This window comes from Mycteria americana, chromosome 2 (genome assembly GCF_035582795.1).
Source record: "Mycteria americana isolate JAX WOST 10 ecotype Jacksonville Zoo and Gardens chromosome 2, USCA_MyAme_1.0, whole genome shotgun sequence".
Taxonomy (NCBI): domain Eukaryota; kingdom Metazoa; phylum Chordata; class Aves; order Ciconiiformes; family Ciconiidae; genus Mycteria; species Mycteria americana.
Window position 1 is genome coordinate 159,456,635 of NC_134366.1, and position 20,723 is coordinate 159,477,357.

At 44.3% G+C, this 20,723-nt stretch overlaps 1 long non-coding RNA gene across 6 annotated transcripts in view; it reads right to left on the reverse strand.

Annotated features, from left to right (window-relative positions):
- LOC142406357 (uncharacterized) overlaps positions 1 to 20,723 on the reverse strand; it is a 43,366-nt gene that overhangs the window by 18,559 nt on the left and 4,084 nt on the right. Inside the window, exon 1 of one of the 6 annotated variants that reach the window (XR_012774555.1) lies at positions 4,979 to 5,980. The exons of the other annotated variants lie outside the window; for them this stretch is intronic. This is a non-coding gene — a long non-coding RNA (uncharacterized LOC142406357). Of the gene's footprint in view, positions 1 to 4,978; positions 5,981 to 20,723 lie in introns of those variants that run through there. 6 annotated transcript variants of the gene reach the window in all.

Below are 20,723 nucleotides of genomic sequence, written 5' to 3' on the forward strand. Positions count from 1 at the left end.
CAGTACCAGCTATGTTTGGCTGTTAGTTTCACTCTGAAATATTTGTTTGATGTCAATGAGGTAAAGCAGATCTCATTTTGCAATCAAGCTGTACCAACCCAAAATATGTTGATCATGCACTACCATCACAACTACCCCCAATGACCAATGCAATGGCCAACCCTATGGTTCACCACCCTCTCTGTACAAAAAATAATGGCCGTTTTTTTTGAGCCCCTTTACCTTAAGACATTGGTTCTTGTTCTAATTTTTTCCATTAAATGAAACAGACTGCCAGGGCCAGTTACTTTCTTTCTATGAAAGGATTATACCATTTTTCAATCTGTTTCTTCAAACCACTATGTTATAGTAGGCATTTGTTATCCACTGTGGGAAGGCTTGCATCCTATTCCTCTTCTCGGTTTTCCAGTGAGCAGCCAGCTTCCCACTTTTTCTCTGGGAGGCCATCCAGCAGGCTGTTCTCCCTCTGCCCACAGACTCCTCAAACACATTTTTCTGGGTGAAGCTTTCCATATATCTCCCATTCTTGAGCGCTGTGACCACTTAGCTGAGCCTATACTAACCAATTTTTTTTAATTCAATTTGAAATTAGAATACGCAGGTATTACACGGGGTTTGATGTGTGGCCCAACTTAATTGATTGCCAATTACCTCAAGTTGGTTAACATGCTTATAAACGAAAGTCTAAACAGTCCACGAGTGCTCATTCCATGAGGCAAACGCTTGTGAGTACCTCGGTGCACAACTGAAGGTAAACCACAAATGTCTGACTGCTGCAGCACATCTTGGAATGTTTAGATTAGCTTTTACAATTGCAAATGTCTTCACCACCTCTACTAGCTAATTGGCAAACAACTAGTAAATGCAAGTTACAACAGGAGAGCAAATTCTAGTCTAGACATATCTGTAGTAGAAGACTGAGGTCAGATTGTTTTCAAGTTTTGAATAAGCTCAGAAGAGTTTCCCTATTGCCTGACATCAAAAAAGTGTGTGTGTTGGGTTTGGGGTTTTTTTATTTAAGAAACAAACAAAGAAATAAATGGGAAAATGTACCAGGAAGCTCACAGCCTGTGCTTGCTGTCTGGGCTCCCAGGAGTTTCATTCTTGATAACCTTAGTACCCTTTTGAATGCAGCATGTTTAGGACGATGTGAAGGGCCACCCCTACAGTTGCCTGGCTGGAAAGAATAGGACCCAGCTAAGGCTGTGTGAAAGGGGAAAAAAACTGAGAACCTGGACTATCCTAATATTAACAGGGGCACAGTTTCTGGAGACAAGCAGCCAGACATGAGCTGGAACCACCATAAGAAGAACTGTCTCTGTCCTATAGCAAAGCAGGGTACTGGAGGAAGCAGAGAGGATGACTCAGGAGTGCAGTCCTAACAGAAAGGCCTCACCAAGGTTCAGTGGAAGGAGAGACTGGACTTGCTGATTATCCCAAAAGGAACCAGAAAAGAAAGGTGGTATTAATAAGTTAAAAGGACATCACGACATACCAGGTAACGTACTTGTATCTTTGAAGGGGTTCAGTATCTGGGAGACTATGTTTGCAGTCTATTTTTTGTTATTTTGTTTTTTGTAAATGTCTCTTAAGTTGTACGTGTCGATTTGTTGTTAACCATAGTGCTAAGACTTCCTGACTCTGTGGAAGAGCTGGATAAGCACAGTAGGCAGGAAATTAAAACTATTATCTTTTCAGGTGCACTTTACTGCAGAATTGCAATCTGGTTATAGATACAGATATAAGTAGAGATATAGATAGATACACACTGGAAAAACCAGAGTGCTGTACACAAAACACAGCTCATGAAAGGAGCTCTCCCAACCACTCCCTCTATTTTTCCCATTGCTCTCTGCACAAGCCTACCCCCGCTCCAGCCCCACCGGTATATTGCGGATGTGACTCATCAGCAACGTAAAAGCAGCCCGTCAGGCCGACCGCTCTCTCGCAGACTGGCTCTGAGGTCTCTGCTCACCTGGCAGCTCCCATCCAGTGGCTCCTCGATCTCAGCCACCTCCCATCTCACCAGCTCGCTGGCTGGAGAGAGCTCGCAGCTACATGTGCCTGGCCAGCCCCAGCCACTTTTGGGAATAGGAGTCCTTTAAGTCCAGGAGCACACGGATGTATGTGCATCCAGTCCAACTCTTGAATTCCCACCTAGTGAAGAGGAGTTCTGGAGGTGCTACCTGAAATGTCACTTTTCCCTCTAATTCAGGTGTGCATCTGCAACTGAGACAAACCTCTGTAAGGAGCAAAGAGTCCTTGGCCTCAGATCCTTGCCCACTGGCAGACACCAGGCCATCATGCTAGACACGGGCAGCCAACCCAGTCTGTCCCTTTGAACCATGCAAGAAGTGGAGGCAGAGCTTTATGCAATAGCTAGGCATATTCCCCACAGCTCAGACACACAATTTCAGCTTCTTGCCTCCTGGAGGGATTTAAGCCCTTATCTCCTTGCAGTGTGCACTAGCATAGAGGCTATATGGGAGTCAGGACTGAAAGGCAGAAGTCTGGGGGTGAGCGAGCAGAGCTAACAGCAAGCTGAACACTGCTGTGCAGCGTTGATGGAGAGCAGGGGGCAGAGCACTGGTCACCACTCCATGGTCTCTGCCTCTATTTTATCCAGTGACTGTTTAATGATTGCAATGAGCGAGATTAATGTGAGCGCAGTGCCAAGCTGCTCAGCTCTGTCAAGATTAGAGCAGTTCTTACCATCTGGGGAGCTATAAAGTCAAAATCAAGGCAATCCTGGTGCTTCAGTGCTTCAGTGCCAGGCAACATGGTTTTCAGACTCACCATTTTGGAATTAGACCCCTAAAATTTTGCTGCTGTCCCCTTGAGGGTTTGGGAGGGAGCTGGTCCTCGTCTTCTTATATTTCCTCCAACTCTCCTGATCATTCCCTGAAGAGCAGTTCGATTCTCTCTACAGAAGATACCACTTGAATAGCATTAACAGACATGTTCTTGTCTCAGCATATATTCAAAGGGAACATAGCTCACTTGTGGGTTTTTGTTTAGTTTGTTTGTTCACTTGTTTTGGCTCAGACCTTCGAATGTTTTCTGTGATTGATACTTAACTTTTTCTTCTTTACCACATTCCTCTATCTTCTCTGACATTTCCACAACTGATTACTCATATGTAGGTATAAGCCAGATAGTTCAGCAAAAATGCTTGTTGTCATCTGTGTTAAACAACATAATGTCATATTATGACAACCATTAGCTCTCTGACTAAAGTTATTTTGCATTGGTCGAGTATCGTTGTAAGTAAGTGTACGTGACACAGTACTTAGGTGACTGAAATAGTACCTTGCTGGTGCCGTTCTTTTACTGGGGTGTGATAACAGGAAAAGAGGGATCCGACAGTTGTCACATTTTACATTTCATTTGGCTCATATAATTTGTGCTTGCAGTTCTAAACATCTTGTACACAAATCAGATCTGGTGATGGCTCAGTCCGTGAGGATTGATTTCTCTGATATCAAGGCTGGGCTATTATTAGCTAAGTTTCTGAACGTCATTGCTAACAAGATAGAGCAAGTATTTGCTTGCTGCATCACAACAGAGATCCCATCTCTCATCCCTTGTTCGTTCCTTTGATAATAGTCCCAGCCTTCGAGCTTCCACAGGTTATAATCTGAATCATTTCAGGCCTGAGATTTATGTTCATTTGACTCTGAATATTTTCTTCCTTAGGAAATGCTCCAGATTTCAACTCCTCCAGTCCCGCCAGGAGATGATGTGCATCTCACGAGGGTTTCTGAGTTTATGCAGAACATCATCAACACTCTTTGAGAATAGGAGCCATGGCATGCTTGGTTCTGAGAGACCTCCACTGCTGGCCAGATTTCCATGGTCTTCCTTATATTAGAGGATTGCCTTCGTAAGCCCCCATTTGTAAACTATATCCTTTTCTTTCCTGTTTGAAAGACAAGTATAATGGCACTGTCCTGTATAACGTAACTCTCATTGGGAAGAATATAACATAATCATTTCTGAAAACGATCTCAAGTCCTGATGAGAGCTTTTGAACATGAGGCATGCATTCAGCCATCGTTTCAGTTTCAGCCTTCATTACTCCAGTTTCTCAGTGTCTTATGGCCTTTCATATCCTTGCTTTGTACCTCTGAAGAACAGAACTACTTTTATATCTCATTTGCACTGGCACACAAAAGCACAGACAGACCGGGAAGTTCCACACAGCAAAATGAACGGCATGTTGTGATTTGTGATGGTATTAAACTGGCTAGAACAGGTAACAAGGGCAGTTTCTATACCGGCTTAATATCCAGAGAACGGGCTCCCCAGAGCCACTGGACATTACCCTGGGCATTAGGTCATGCTGTAACATTTTCACTACTGTCACTAAAGCAAAGCAGTGGTGGAAGAACAGCTGTGTTTATGACACTTGCCTATGACTGTGTAGGCCACAGCACTTTCAAAATATGTTAAACATTGCTTGCCATGTTCTTTTTGCATGACCTAATTGACTTCTATGTCTAAGACTCATTGTCAAGCCAGCTGGAATTAGGTGCCTGGTCCTTAAAAACCTACAGGTGTGTGAGCTTTGGGAAGCCCAGGCAAGACACGCTGGAGCAAGCAGACATCCCCAATGGTAAGCCTACATGGAACAACTCACTAGGTTGGCTAATCAATCAGTCCAGACATAGCCAAAGCATTTTATCTAGGTGCTGGACATGAGCTGAAATCCTCCTAACCTCCTGCCGCCTTCATTAGCTAACACAAGCACCTGGACCCCAAACCGGTTGGCCTGAAGCAGCTTGAAGACCTGTACTCTGTGCTTCCCCCAAGAAGAGTAGACAGTGCCAGTGCCCCCACATGCCAAGTCTTCCCGAGCACTGGCAGGACAAGGCAGGGCCCTGCAGAGATAGCTAAACTAGCTCTGCTATCAGAAGTGCAACAGCTAGAGTTGTAAGGCTGTTACCGGTACTGGTATGCCCTACATCCTTCTACTCACCAATGCCTAATGCTATGAAAATATTCAAAGGGGTCCACAGTTCTTAAACCACTGAGACTTCCAGTCTTCTTGTTACTGTAGGGAGCAATACCTACATTCCGAAAAAAAAAAGAATTGATTAAATTAAGGATGCAGTTCAGTTAATATGCATAGGTGTCAAATCCCAGCATTTGAGATACTCTAAAGTATACACTGGACCTCCAGTTGCTGATCCAGAAAGAAGGCTATAGGTCTGCTGTGGGACTCAGACATGACAGCTTCACATGCATAGCTTGGATACCCTGGAGTCTTTCAAAGGGCATTACATTTAGACAGCTGAATCACCCTGCAGATGACCATGGCCAGGAAAGGAAAATGTGTGTAGCCATTCCAAGTCCCAGACTGAAGCTCTTTTGGCTGGATCAGACCTCCCCAAAGGCTTGAGCATACCACCTCCCAAGCCTCTTAGCTTTCTGGATGATTCATGTTGGACCATGAGACTGGGAATGAACAACGGATCATGTGATGGAAACACTTTTGTATATGCAGTCATGGGCATGCCCTCACATGCATGCACTCATGAGTCGGGGGAGTGGCCGTGCCTTTGGCTGTGCTGGAAGATGATGCCTTCTCTGCAAGGACCCTGGGAGTTTTACCCTGGTTGTGATTGCAATGTCATGTTTCTTCTCCTCTTCCCTGTCACGTCCCGCCCAAGAAGCTGGTCAGCAGATCAGGCCAACCTGCTGCACCTGCACTAGTCACAACCCAGGAGGGAGACCCTGGCATTGTGGTGAGTGTATGAGAGATGTCAGGCAGAGGAGTGAGTCTCCAGTGTGATAGATAGGTCTGATCTCACCTACCTCACAAGTTCTCATAGGCTCAGCTTCTTCTGAGCAACTTCGTAAACACTGAGAATCTGAGGTTAAAGGTGCAATTTACTAGCAGAAATGTCATTGTAAATCTAAACCTTTCGATTACTTTTTCCTACTCATAGAAGAAAACATTTGCTTCCAAAAATGGCTTTTGGTTGCAAGTCAAGCATAGTTCAATCCTGAGCCCAGAGATCCCACTGCATTCTTCTCCAGCAAGAACCTGAAAGCCCCTCCCTTCTAGAAGGCGTAATTCAGATTTATAGAAACTGATTATTTAATTATCGAACTGAAGGTTGATATGGCAACATGGTAACAGGAATGGCAGTTGCTGTCCACATCCCTCTTTCCCTTGCCATGCTGTTAATTTCTGTAGGCATTATGAATGAGCTCCATAAAAGAAAAACAGGCACCGTTATGATACAAACATTTTCCCTTTGTGGCTGTCCATCACTCTCCTCCTCTTGGTACTGCAGGACTGAGAAGAATTTATACCCTGTATTTACATAGCAATATACTTTATCGCTATCACTTATGAAAATATAAAGTGACTGTGCTGATTCATACTGTGCATTTTAGTAGTAACATGGCAATAGAAGTTGCTAGATTGTCAAGCTGTCTTCAAGAAGAAAATGTCACTTTGGCTGATCACTTAGCCACTAAAACAAGTATCAGTTTGAAAGTTGTCATGCCAACACAGAATAGGAGCCTGGCATCCATAGATGGTACTTATGTTTGATAACACTCATTTCAGCTACAGTACCTCCCTGCATGGGGGGAGCGATCTCATTAACATTGACTTTGACTTTCTCCACCAAATGAATGAATACTCATTCTTTAAGGACGAAATTCACATTACCCTAAGCAGAGACCAAGTAAACAGATTTCCTGTGAGTGACTGCATGTAGAAGACAAAAGGGATGCAATTTTCTTTGCTTTCCTCCCTGCTCCTGACCATAATCTGGATTTAAACTTTTTTAGTTTCTGTGCATGACCGCACCGGTGATCACTTCCCAGAAGGAAAATTAGGGAGCTTTTTCAGAGTATTTTACAATATATATCCATACTTGCTAGTCTTTCACACTTCAAGAACTTAGTGATATGAAAAAGACATGAAGGAATGGCATCTTCTCTACACTCTTGTGAATTAAAAGCTTAATGCTGAGGAGACATGGGACTTGACAACACTTGTCATATTTAATGGGAGCTGTGAGGGTGTAGCAGGCCACACACAGCGTGGACTGGGAAGGACAAGGAGGTTGCACTTTGACAAGGCAGCTCCCCCAGATCTTAGCTCAAAGCATACTGAGAAGACAGATGGGAAGCTTTTATTTCCCTTGAACATTCTCCCACAGTGAATGTGTACTGCTCTGAAGTACTGCTAGTCAGAAGTTTGGGGGCAAAGCAAAGTTTTGCCAAAAATGGTGATTTGCTGAACCCAAATGTTCTCAAAGTTTCAGAAGATCAAAGGCAGACTTGAGGTCACCTGGGAGCCAGCATGTCCAAAAGGCAGAGCTCCATCAGGCAAGCAATGCCAGCTCTGGGAACCTACGACTGTTAAGACCTACGGCTCTGAGGCAGCCAACCATGCCAGGTTTTCCAAAGACTCATGGAGTTGTAAAACCCCTCGAAAGCCCAGTTCTAGCTTGTTCCCATACAGCATCCACAAAAGCAGGACTTAGAGCCTAGAAGTCCTGATACAGGTTCTCAGGGACCATTGTTCCAGAATAATTATGCCATGCTGGCACCAGAAACTCTGTTTTTTTCCAGTGCTTATATGGTAAGGCTTTGGTGTGGAGTAAAACCTAGAAACATCAGACCTCTGCAAGGACTCATGTTTTAGATGACCTTGCAAGAGACACTGGAGTACATGTGCTGCTCACTTGGACCTCAGACACTACCCAAAACACATCCCTGACAGACCCCTATGATTAAATCAGCTCCTGTCGTGGGACCGGCCTGGAGACAAAGACTCAGATGCTTCCAGGACAGGGGGCTGTGACTCCAGAGCCGTCAGCCAGGGCTCCCAGGCTCGTTACTGCTGAGCCAAGCGTCTGCTGAGTTATCCTCTTCCTCAGCCCACCGCCACATGCAAATCTCTGAGCCTGCAGAGCTCCTTCTGGTGCAGGTCAGGGATCGCGCCACAGAGGCAGCACACATAACACACACACACAGCCCAGGGAGCTAAGTCAGTGCATAATGAGTGCAATTCACACATACATAAGAGACACAATCAGCAGCCTTTTGAAAACAACAGGCTAATTACACTGAAGAAACAGAGGAGATTATAGAACAGGAAAGGAACTAAGAAAAAACCACTGTACATACAAAATGAAACCACACTTCCAAATAATATTTAACCATCCGAACCTCTTTCTAAAATAAATCTTTCCAGCTCTTGCAGAGACTAAGATCACACTGAGCGTCTTTCCAAGTTTTTGGGGAATTTCCAGTGCCTACCCTTTATTCTTTTAGATTAAGTTCAACTCAGGACTCGAGAGCATGTGGGCTAAAACCTGGGAGATGCTGGGCACTTGCATCTCTTACTGAATAGCCTTTTATCAGCCTATTTAGGTTATCCCAGTTTAACCCTATAGTCCCTTCCAGCAATTCAATGACTCAGATTAACTAGACACTTGGCCAGTGTCGAGCTCCAGGCTGAAGGTTGGAGAGAGGCTAGTCCCCAGACAAATGATGCATGGAATTTGTATCTGCGGGTTGCCATGCCGACGCCGTGCACAGATTGCTCAAGATTCAGCAGGACTTGGCAGGGACCTTTTTGCTTCCCAGAGACCCACTGACAGGTAATATTACTGAGTTTCTGTTTTATTATGTGAAGTCCCATTGAAATGCTCAGTACAAGCATCTAATTCATTTCCATGCGACTTTGCATAGCAAAAAAGAGAAAGCAGGAGGGAGCGGCAGGGCAGTGAATACCCAGCACAATGTGGGATTCACTTGTTGTGTGGGGCAGTTTTATCTTTCCCGTGTGCCTGCAGAACAGTACTGCTCTGAATAGGCTCAGGCAGGCAAAGGCATCTGAGAATATTTCATAACTGACAGTTGCTGGTGGTGTAGTCCCAGAGAGTGCACTGCCTAAGAGCTTGGGGTACTAACCTACAATACGGAGGGGGAATACAAAAATAAAAGAAAATGACAGAAGTCCAGCAGTGGGTTGGATGTGGGAGTGCTCAGCTTCCCCTCTGCACAGGTACAAAATCAGTGCATGGGACCAAGCAGCACCAGCCCCAACGCTTGATCCAAAACTCACGGAGGGAGACAGAAAGGCCCCCGGAGACGTCGGTAGCCTTTGGCTCAGCTCAGACAGTCAGGTTCACTCCTCCCGCAGGGAACATTTAAAGCGCCCAGTATCCACATCCTTGGTAGAGCCGGCTGAACAAACTGTTATGAATAAATTATGTAAATAGCTTAGCACCCTGCCTTCTGCTCGCAAATCATTTAGGAACCCCTCTTCTCCTCCATCAGCCTAACTGTTCTTGAGGAATTTATGCCAAAGAGTTTATGTGTTAAATTTCTGCCTTTAGGCTGTTTCCAAACTGCCGGGCTTCCCTCCGCCCCTTCCCCCATTGCTGCTTGTTATTCAGTGGGTGTAAGGTTCTCCCAAGTCACATGAGACACTGTTTCCTCCTCTCTAACTTTCCTGGCTGGGAAATAATAAATGGCTAAATGGCAGAGACACATTCCCATGTGATGCTTAGAGATAAAGCATTGTGCTAAACCCCACGCTTTGTTTAGGGAGCCCGGGTATTTCAGATGGGGCTTGGGATTCCACTACCTGGCACAGCGCCTAACAGTTAAGGACTCTAACACTCGGTGTTGCAACACCTAGGTCCTTTTGTTGACTTAATGCCTGTATCTTTGCCCAGAGCAAAATACATTGGATAAGATAAAAACAATCCAAATAAACAATGAAGCATTGGCATCATCCACTGGAACAAAGAGCAAAACAAGACGACTCTGCCTACTGAGCTGGGTGTTATGGTTCCTGGCTCACATTTTTTAGCCATGTACGAGACCAAAGTCTGTCTTTTCAGGCCAAAAGGAGGGCACTTGCTGTTACACATCACTTTAGCCTTATCTAACTGCAGGCTGCCGCTGGAAGAAGCAATCCAGTGCACTTGTCTCCATCTGGCTTCAGGTTTCTGCCCTCTTCATCGCACTGGATCTAATGCCCACACAGGCACTAGTGGAGCTGACCCATCTCCCTGGCCCAGGTTAATCCTGTTTCTGTGGGTTACCATCTGGCTGGATCGCTGAGGCGAGCTGACTCTGCCCCTCTGCAGCCTCAAGATGCAACACCAGCTGCAGCTGGTGGGACCTGGGGCACTGGTCTGCGAGGAGAGCGGGACCGAGGAGGGGCAGAGCAGGACTGACTCACTCTGTGGGGTGTAGGGAGATACCCTGCCTGACCTGGGCACCCACAGTTAGGTGGCTAACTTCAGCTACCACCCCTTCCATGATCACACAGGCTCTTCAAAGGTTGTCTGCTCTCTCTGCAGTGCGGCAAGAAAGGGCAGGAGACACAGACCTGGCTGGTCCCTCTACCTCCCCAGCCCCACCAGGATGCCAGCCTATGGGGCCAGGACCAGGGAGGTGATTAGGACAGCTCCTCCCAATGCTGACACCAGTTTCCTCTCCCCTTCCTCTGGACGAGGAGGACCCAGAACAGAGGCGCGCAGGGGCACCCTGTGTCCATGGCCATCCTTTGCCAGCAATGGCTTTTCGAATGCAAGAAAGTGGGAGTTCACCAAAACAAGTGAATGCACTTAGACTAACCATATGCTTGACTTACACATTGATTTACGCATCAACAAGTTTAATATCACACACTGCATCTTCATAGTTCGTATTCATGACAAGTACAGAGATTGTTTATGGTAAATATGTACCAATCTGAACTCAGAATTTTCAAAAAAAAGCAACCCATTACCATAGAAACAAAGAAAATGAGGATAATCCATCAATCTGTCCAAGGCAAGACCAGCTCTACCTGCAGCATTCCTGGCAGGTATTTCACCAGTCTGGTCTTAATGGTCCTCATCAGAGGGATGCTAGTCCTTCTGAAATAATCTATTCCAGAGAAAAGGCTTTGCCTAAAAGCCAACTTAAATCTTTGTTAAGCTTATAACTTATTGTATTATTCACAATGAATAGAGACAGAAAGGTTTATTACCACCTCATTGAAGCAGCATTTTATTTATTCGAAGCCTGGCAGGCACAATTCTCACCAGCCTTCTCTGCATAGATTAAGCAGACACATTTCTTGACACCTGCCCCTGCAGAGCATGTTTTCTAGACCGCTGACCAGGCTCCTTTCTCTCCCCTGGACTTTCTGCAATCTTTCGTGAAGTGTGGTACCCAAAACTGGAATCGGCTCCCTACCGGAGACTTTACCAATGGAAGGATTACCTCATGTGTCTTTTGTACAACTCTGCTGTTTATATATCCCAGAATAATATTTGCTTCTTTCACAACAGGATGTCATTACTGACTCATGCTGAGCTCATGATTCACTACAATTCTCAGATCTTTGCTACCTCTCCTCTCATTTCCCATCAAGTATTCAGGGAGGCATTTAGCCCTATCTACATGCCAGTTTATATTCAGTGTTATCCTGTTTCTTTTAGAGCATTTCTCCAATTTCTCAGGCCTGTCCTCCAAGACGCTTGCAATTTGTTAGTACTTCGAGTCATATGCAGATTTAAAATACGTGCTCTCTAGTCCATCAGTTAAGTCACTGTAATGATAACAGTGGATCTGGACCCCAGGATGGTCTCTGACAGAGCCCTACCTGTTAAACCCTTCCAGTGCAATACTGAACTGCTGACAGCAGGTTCTTGGCTGTCATTTGCCAAGAAGTACTGTGGATATTTTGCAGCAGCCTTGTCAAGAATCAGTGGTCCTGAAGCCGTGACTTTTGGGCAGCAGAGTGCTCATGAGACCTTCGAACCAAAGCTGACATGGAAAGTAATGCAGCATGTTTTTCAGTATTGTTGTTCATGGAGCCCAGCGAAGTTAGAGGCCCATGATTCAGACCACAATTCCCTGGGTGCTTATGAAAATGCCATTTGAGGCGGTGTCAAAAACCTTACTAAATTCTTGCCTATCCACATGACTTGTTACCCCGTCATAGGAAAAACAAACAAACAAACAGGCTGGTTTGATACGATCTGGTCTTGACAAATCACATTGATAACTACTTATCGCTCTGCTCTCTTTCACATCATTCAATCCCTTGTCCAAGGATCTTTCTGGGAAATGAAAAGTCAGGTCCACTGGGACTCTGTGTCCTCTTTTTTTCTTTTTTTAATAGGCACTCTGTCAGCCTTTTTCTAGCCCAGCATCATCCAAATTCTCAAAGATAATTACCATGGCCTTCAGGATTGTTCAGCCAGTTCCCTAAGTAACCTAGGGTGAATTACAGGCCTGACTGATCTGAGAAAATCTAATTTATCTAAGCAGTTTCTAAACATTTCTTTCCCTATTCTTGCCTGAGTTCTTACCCTTTTGTGGCTGGTGTTAACTGTGTCAACCATCTGATTACAGTCAGGCTTTTTAATGAAGACTGAAGCAATAAAAGGCATTAAACACTTTGGCCTTCTTGGCATGTTTTGTTATTAGCTTTCCTGTCCCATTTATTAGCTGGCCAATGCTTTCTCTGGTCCTACTCTTACTGCCAAGGAAGTTATACAGTGTTTTCATGTTACCCTTTATATCTCTTTATCTTATTTTGTGCGTTGGCCTTTCTCATTTTGTCCTATATACTTGTGCTATTCTTTTATACTCATCCTTAGTTTCTTGACCTGGATTTCACTTTCTGTGTATTTCTTTTTCAGTTTTACAGTTGCTACAGAATTACTGACTTAGCCAGACTGGTCTGGTACTAGACATTGTATCTTTTCCTTCCACTGAGTGAATTCGGAGGGTAGACTTACTTTCTTTAACAAATACCAATTCTTCTGTTCCATTCAAGTACTACAGACATTTTTCTCTTGATCCACTTTGTTCATATCTATCTATTTTATGAGTGTGTTCAGACTTGCTTAGCACTTTTTCTCTGATTATTTCACAAAAATTATGAATCCTCCCCTAAAAGCTGCTATTGTCTAAAAGAAAATTGTAGAAATCTGGGTCATCCTTGAATAAGTATTGGCATGTGACTTTTCAGGAATCCAAGCGACATGAGCACAGTCTTGCCTTCAGTCTTGAACTAGTAATATATGATTCATCGACAAAAGGATGGCCCAAAAAACGTGGTTCGGGGTACTTCAATAATGATGTAAATGAAACAGTTAATGATCTTATTAGATCTAAATGCTGGACCAAGGTTAGATATGCCTGATGGATTTGCTAATGATAATGATCTGGCTGACGCATATACATGGGACCCTAATGAAGATCTATTGCTTTCTGGTTTTCCCAGTTTTATTTAGTGAGATTAAGAAAGCATTACTTCAAATGAGTTTGAATAAAAGTGCAGTGGCAAGCAACCTTGACCACAAATTATTTAAAATAATTGCTTCATCCACAGTAAAATCAGTAGCTGATTTATGTCACTTGTCTTTCCTCATTGCAAAATACTGTAGCATCACTGTAAACTGTGACATTTTCCAGTGAGGTGGCATAAAAGCAAATGCTTTCTGTTCCTCAGCTACCAAAAAGCTTGCTGCAGGCTCTGATTTCTACTTCACTGATAGAGTTTTGATTTAGCCAAGTGAAGACTTTAAAGCATTCTGCCACTCTACCTGCGGTAAAAACATAAGAGGGAACTCCTCATCTGTTTAGGAAATGTAGGTTGATTTTGGCTGTCTGGGACAGACCAGTTGCATGTGATGTTCACAGGCAGCACCTTATCACATTCCTTTAAATAGCTGTATCGCCTGAAATACACATTTCCAGTGGGCAAGTCAAATCTTGGGTAGGTTGAATCTCCTCTGAGGGTGAAGAGGGAGGCAAAGGCTCCTAACTTGCCTAAGGCATCTCCATCAAGGGTCTATAACAGGCCCTTCCTGGAGTTACTGCTGTGTTGCATTGTGAAAACCAGCCCTATTCCCTGGCATCATCCAGGCCTGGAGAAACTGATGGAGACCGGATAAACACCACCCTTGAGAACTGGGATCCACAAGCTAACTGGTATGTCTGTAAAAGTCAGCAGCAAAGATTTACTGAATTCACGCTTGCGCTGTAGAACATAAATAAAGGAGATGGCTGAAAGGGGAAAAGGAGGAGCGGCGGAGTGACTCACCCAAGACCAAGCACGCAATCAGGTGTCACAGGGAGGAGAGGCAGGTACCTGCATCAGTTTCCCAGGCCACACTGGTTTCACTACCACATTCCAGTGCCTCTTGTGTGACCTAAGACTAATACAGATAGTAGAGCCTTTTCCTGTGTATTTATCCAAAAATAGCTAGAGCTGTGTGCTCGAGGATAATGACTGTTTGGCGTAACTTGTAACAAGTGCCATCATTGCTCGAGGCTTTTTAAACTTTGAAAAATAATAAGTTACAGTTTTTTCCCCTGTTGAAAAAGAAGGCTAAGATATAATAGCTATGGAATAACAATTATTTTTGTCTGTTTGGTTGGCTGTGGGTTGTTTGAATGTATATATTTGTATTTGTGTGGGTCTGGGTGTGTATGTGCCCATATGTTGTTAGTTTTCAATTCCTTATCTTTGTAGCAAATGACAATGAAAGCTTGTTAAGTTGGTCTATGCATGCTGCATAACTAACAGGGAAGAATGATTTCCTCATCACAAGCTAAATAACAAAACCTCTCACACTTTATTAACATTGACAGGAAAGTAAGAGTCCTCACATCACCTTACTAGTGAAGAGTCAGCAACATTTGTGGTAGGCAGTATTAATCTAAAGAGGTATTAGACTACTCTAATGCTTGATTCTCACTTTGTATTAAAATAAACATCTATTTGTGTTCAGCATCATAATAGGGAGACAAGGAGGGCTATTCCTGCAGACAGAAATTAGCTTTCTCTCCAAGTTTTGTGGCTGTGATGAGGCCACGGTCCTGCAGTCTCACCCTTAAGCCCAGGGAACCAACAGGCACCCACAGCAGTACATCGCTCTGCCACACTGACAGGGGCTGCAGGAGCCAGCTCAGAGACAAAGCTGATTCTGCCCAGGAAATCAAACCCATCCACACCTCATTGCACAACTGAATAATGTGTTTTTCATTACGTACAGGAATATTACACACTAACATCCTGAACCTCCATGATGCAACACAGGGATGAGTGGTGCTGAGATGCTGCTCAGTTCCCACCAAGGTGAACGGGAGCAGAGGATATTCAGCATATACTAGGAAGACATCCAACACCTTCAAGATTTTATCTGAAGCTTGATGTGCACTAGAAAGTCTTGTTGAGAGAGTGCACTGTGGGCAGACGCAAGCTTGCTCTGCTGGTATTTGGAGCCAAGAAAGCTGCACGACCACGTTAGTACGGAACCAGCCAGCGCTGGTAAGCCCTGCTGAGAGGCCAGGTGTGTTACTTCAGCCTTGGAACCCTGCTACCACCATCACCTGCTTTTTCTTCGGCTCAGAGGATAGGCACCAGGGAGCTCCACTCTGCACAGAGCAGTAGCAAGGGCAAGCTCACATCAGCAGGTTTCTTTTTCTTCCAGGCTCTGTATGTGAGGATATACTTCTAGCTTATAAGAAACAGAAACATGCACTAATCTCTTGTTCCTACCTGCGGTCAGCAAGAAGTGCCAGTCTTTACACCCTTTGGGATTAGGGATTGGGCAAATCCTTCTGCTACAGACACAGACCTCTTCATACGCTTGTGCTGTCCACACATAAGTAAGTTGTAGGAGGACAAACTATCAAAGGCTGTATGTGTCTGGGGTCACCAGCATTAAGGCACTGTGAGCTGCTTCTGCTCCATTTTAGATACAATAGTTCCTCAGCAAATCTCTCTCCCCCCAGTGCTGTGTGCTGGCTGCTATAGCCACAATTTCAGTCTGCTCACTGAGATTAAATTGATCACTGGCTCCATTTCCCCTGTACCTTTTTAAAATCACATTTGTGTTGGAAAAATTTCTTTTCCTGACAGGCTCCATATGTGAGCAGGTACATTTAGCTTACCACAAAGAGACAATGCACTAAACCCTTTTTCCTGCCTGGAGTCAGCAAAAAACACCATTTTTACACGCTCAACAATTAGGGATTGGGTGAATCCCACTCCCCTGGACCTGCAGGAATAGAGATCCTCATTAGGAAACCAGAGGAAGCATGGGCTTCAGAAGAGTGAAGCAAGGTGAAACTAGGTCCAGGTCAGGACCAGGTATTTCTACCAGAGTTATGCCGGGGATATTTAGTAGAATGAGATAAATAAATCCATCGCGGTCACATGTCTTCACCACAAGAAGTCCCTTCTGACTGTGACCACCACGAGGAAGCCTCCAGGCTCTGATGAGGAGAGAGCATCCTTCTGGGGGAAAAAGAATGGCAACACAGACCCTTTTTCCAGGTTGGTCTCAAGTAGAAGGGTCAAAGCCATGACTACGGTCAAGACCAGTGTGTGGAGAGCAATGGGGAAAAGGATGTATTTTTCTTTTCCCCATAACATGAGATTTCCCTCATTCAGCAATGTCAGAAAATGATTTATTTGAAAGTGGAGTCCTTTCCTACACACATGGTGCAAAATCTCTGCTAACACCTTCTCAAAAATCTACATCAAGCGTGTGCCTCTGAGTACCTTCCTCATTGAATCACAAGTGTTAGCTATTGCCTGTGGTCTGTCAGTGCCTGTGTTGCACCCTTGATGTACTCAGGAAAATTTCAAGGGGGAAAAGTGGAGCATGTGTCCTGACAGTTGCTCATACCTACACATACTCTAGGAACTCCATCACCTCAAGCTTCTCCAATATTTCATCCGCGTTTTTCAGAGCCCCAGCTCTCCCCAAGAAGCAACATCCTGGACTGTTGTGGGACTTTCTGACCTCAGCTGGTTTCCAGAAAGTAGCCAGAGTCAATGGAGTCAGTATTTCCACAGCAGAGCAACACCAGCTTCTGGGCTAACACATCTGGTCCCATGTTTGTGGCAGTGGCAGTGGTGTATGTTTCCAGAGAAGCTGATTTCATCGTTCCAAAGTTTTTCATCCGTGTATCATAATAGATGTGTCTCCATTGCAGGGCAGATGTTTTTCCCACTTTGTGTTGCAATCCTGGTTACCCAGACCCTGTGCTGGGGCACAGCACATTTCCTTCCTTTCTCAGACACACGGGTTCCCTCTGATAGAGGGATGGTGCCTTGCAAGACCCCATTGCAACATGCATGTCACCAGGGTGCGACCAGAGGGTGCAGCTGCACCCGGACCTGGAAGTTCAGATGTACTCTGAACCGTTCCATGCTATTTCCATGAGCCTAGAAGCAACGGCAACTGGGGCTCTTTCAGTCACATCCAGTTCTGCACACTAAAAAGACAGACAGGCAGAGAAAATTGCATAATGACAGGATTGTCCCTAAGCACCCACAAACCCTCCATGCAACAGTACCTCCCATAAAGCAATGCGCTATGTCCCAGAGTGTATTGCATCTAACGTTGCCATGGAAGCCCCTGGAATATGTACATGCGTTGTAGTCCTTCTTCAGTTAATTTGTCCATGGTGAAGATCCACAGTGTTGTCATGTATGTATCCTGACAGCTCAGTGCTAATGGCAATGACACTTTTTTGGACAAAATAGTGAAATATAAATATGTTTGAATTATCCAAGTTCTTACATCTCACTGTCTTGAACCTTTGGGATGCCCGGGTGCATCTCTCCAGATTTCTTTAAGTTGAGAGGGAAGAGCTTCCCAGTCTTTTCTATAGTAGCTCAATCCTAGAGCCAGACGCAGACTAGCTCGGACCACGCTCTGCCCCAAGGCTGTCCCATTTATATTGCTAGGAATGCCCAGCAGCCATCTACCGGGAGGGTATTGCCAGAGTACGGCGTGCACAAGCCACGCTTCCTGCATCTGGGGCAGTGGGAGCGAGCATTGGGGAAGGTATGTCTGGAAACCAGGAGGGATATCTATATGGCACAACACAGCGCTGAGCAGACAGCCAAATGAGCTCCTGCTCTTATAAACTTAAACAAATACCAGCAGTGGATAGCTTCAGAGAGCAATCACTTATTCTTTTGAAAGTACCCTACCAACTTGTTTTAATTGTAAAGAAATAATCAGAGGGAATGAGTTTGAGAGAGTTAGCCTATTAATCATTTATTGTGTTATTTTTATATGGTATTGTGCTGCTGCTATGATATGTTAAATATTGCAGCTTGATGTGTGGTCCCCAGGCCCAAGGAGCCCTATAAATTAGATAGATTTTTTCTAAAGTTTTCTCAGTGAGAAAAGTTCCAGAAAAAGTGAGAATAGCTCCATATTGTTCTATCTCCTTAGATGCAAAATAACCCCAGTTGACTGTGTATTATCCTAACTACACAATATTCTCATGGGAATTGTATCCACGGGAATCCTTTTTTTTTTTAATTTATGGGGTTTTGAACAGGAGAAGTAATGGCTATTGTGAGGTACAGCATCAAAATAAAAGGAAATTTTCTCAGACCATTGTAAAGAGCTTTTAAACGAGAGCAAAAATTAACTTTGTCTTTCCCAGAGTGAGATCTGAGAAAGGCAAGCAATGTTCCTGGCCTCAACCTTCTTTATTAATGAGCTGGAGCCAATGTCAGACTCTTTTTCCTATGAAGCATATAAGGGAGTAATCCTTCATTCACCCAAATGGGTCTGAAGGAGTGCTCCAAACTTCTGTGCACTCCTGATATGTCTTCTGAGGGACCCCAAACCCTGCCGCTGTTCTTGCAAAGCTTATAAAAATCTGATCTGCTGTATAGGTATCCATCTCCAGCCAAAGTCACGAAAGATATGGTTCCCTCCTATCCAATCTGGGGACCAATTTTGGGCCAGTGAAGGCATTCTCTGTGCAAAATGGTGATGTCACTGTCCTGCCAGCAGCAAATGCAGCTGCATGCCTGAAACAGCTGCTGCTGGAGTGGGGTGAAAAATAGGTTTGTCATTTGTTGAGAAACAGAGCACTCCGCATGCCTTGTTTCTCTTTAGTTTTTATCCAGAACAACATCAGGTCCCAGTGTATTAACAAATCAAAGCTGACTGCACTCAGCACCTCTCAGGAAAGCCCCAAGTTACAGGAAACACCCTTGGAAGGGATGTCAGAATTACCAAGCCTCGTATGAACTGGTAATACTGGAACTTGCAAAAAGATTAACAAAAATCAGTTTCCGTATTTAAAAATAAACCTGCTTTGGTCCAGAGTCTTTTAAAAGGTACATGGTACTCTATATAAAATTTGTAGGGTTTGCTGCCCAATAAATCAGTAATATCTTTTTTTCTTAAAAAACTAAAATAAAATCTGGGCTTGTAGTCTTTATGCCAAGTTTCCACTCATACAATCTGAAGAACCAGGGTTTGAAAATGTATAATGAAGTATGATTTGGTGCAGTAAATTATCGGTATTGAAAGTACTATGAGAAATGGCCACTACAAATAATATCATGGGGATGGGACAATTCCAGTGGGTCTTTCTCTGGTAAACCTCTCAGTTGATTTACAGTGAAAGTTTTGCCTGAAAATGGGCCAAGAGGAGACTGCAAGATTTTGATTGCTTTTTTTTAATTCTATGGAAAAAAATATTAATATGATCCAACTTTCATTGAAGTCAATGGAAAACTCCTGTTTGAGGAGCAGGCTTACTGTGGCCAAAGAGTAAACTCTAAATTCCATCAGTACAATCATTCTTTAGGGATCTTCAGCCAGGCTAAGTAGATGTAACCTGGGACAAAATTTGGCTATTATCCTCCCCAGAAGTGTGTCACGTTTTTATTACTCAAAGTTTCAAGATGACCATAGTGATTTTTTGGCTAAGGCCACAAAGCAGTGCATTTGAGTCACTTAAACTCATCCAGTGATGCATGTTAAGTTCTGAATTAGAGAATCCCAACAAAGCAGACTGCGCAGTGCTTCCCGATTGCTTCCCAGAAATTATGTTAAAAAAACCCAACCAAACAAACAAAACAGCAAAAAACCAGCCAGATTTATGTGAAGGCATGATCCTGACTGGAGGGTTGCTACACCATTAAGCTAAACTGATATTATGGCTTGTGTATATGGCAGAAGCTGTCACGCTCGAGTTCCCCTGCCTGGCCTTCGGGCTGGCAGGACGCTTGCCAGCTCCATCTAGACACTGCACAGCCCCGTCAGTTCAGCACGGCACTCCCGCTAATGTTTACTGCCTCTCCGCGGGGCTTAATGCACGACACACGAGGCAGATGCATAGGCTGCCTGGGTTCTGGCAGTAAGCAGGCCTTGACATACATTTTAACTTAAAGCATGACTCCTGGGGCAGGCAGAACATATGGCTTCCCAAGATGGGCTACATCTATCAACTCAGAGCATGGGTAGAGCAAACTTGGGTCTAGCTACATTAATTAGGCTGCAGGGCCAAGCCTGTGTAGGTGTGAGGATTAAGGCTGTCTGAGCTTCTGCTTGAATGTAAATGGTGCCTTACTAAGTCAGCTAAAAGAAGGGACTGTTGGAAAGCTGGATACCTGCTCAGGTTTGCTTAGGTGTCTTGAGGTGGCTCTATTTGATGCTGGCTGGTAAAAAGAGTTAATTAGCACCTAGAGTCAGAGTCGTCAAAGACTTACTCATTTCAGTCCTTCTGCCTCCTGCCACCCATGTACTTCTCACACCTGGAGCTGAACAAAGAATGAAATGTAACTTCCAGCCCATGCTAGAAGTATGCCTCTCCTCTCATGCAGGGGGTTGAGGACATATTCTTCTTTTATTGGTTCCCTTTGGTAGCTAGAGGCTTCATCTATAGTAGGAAATAATTGA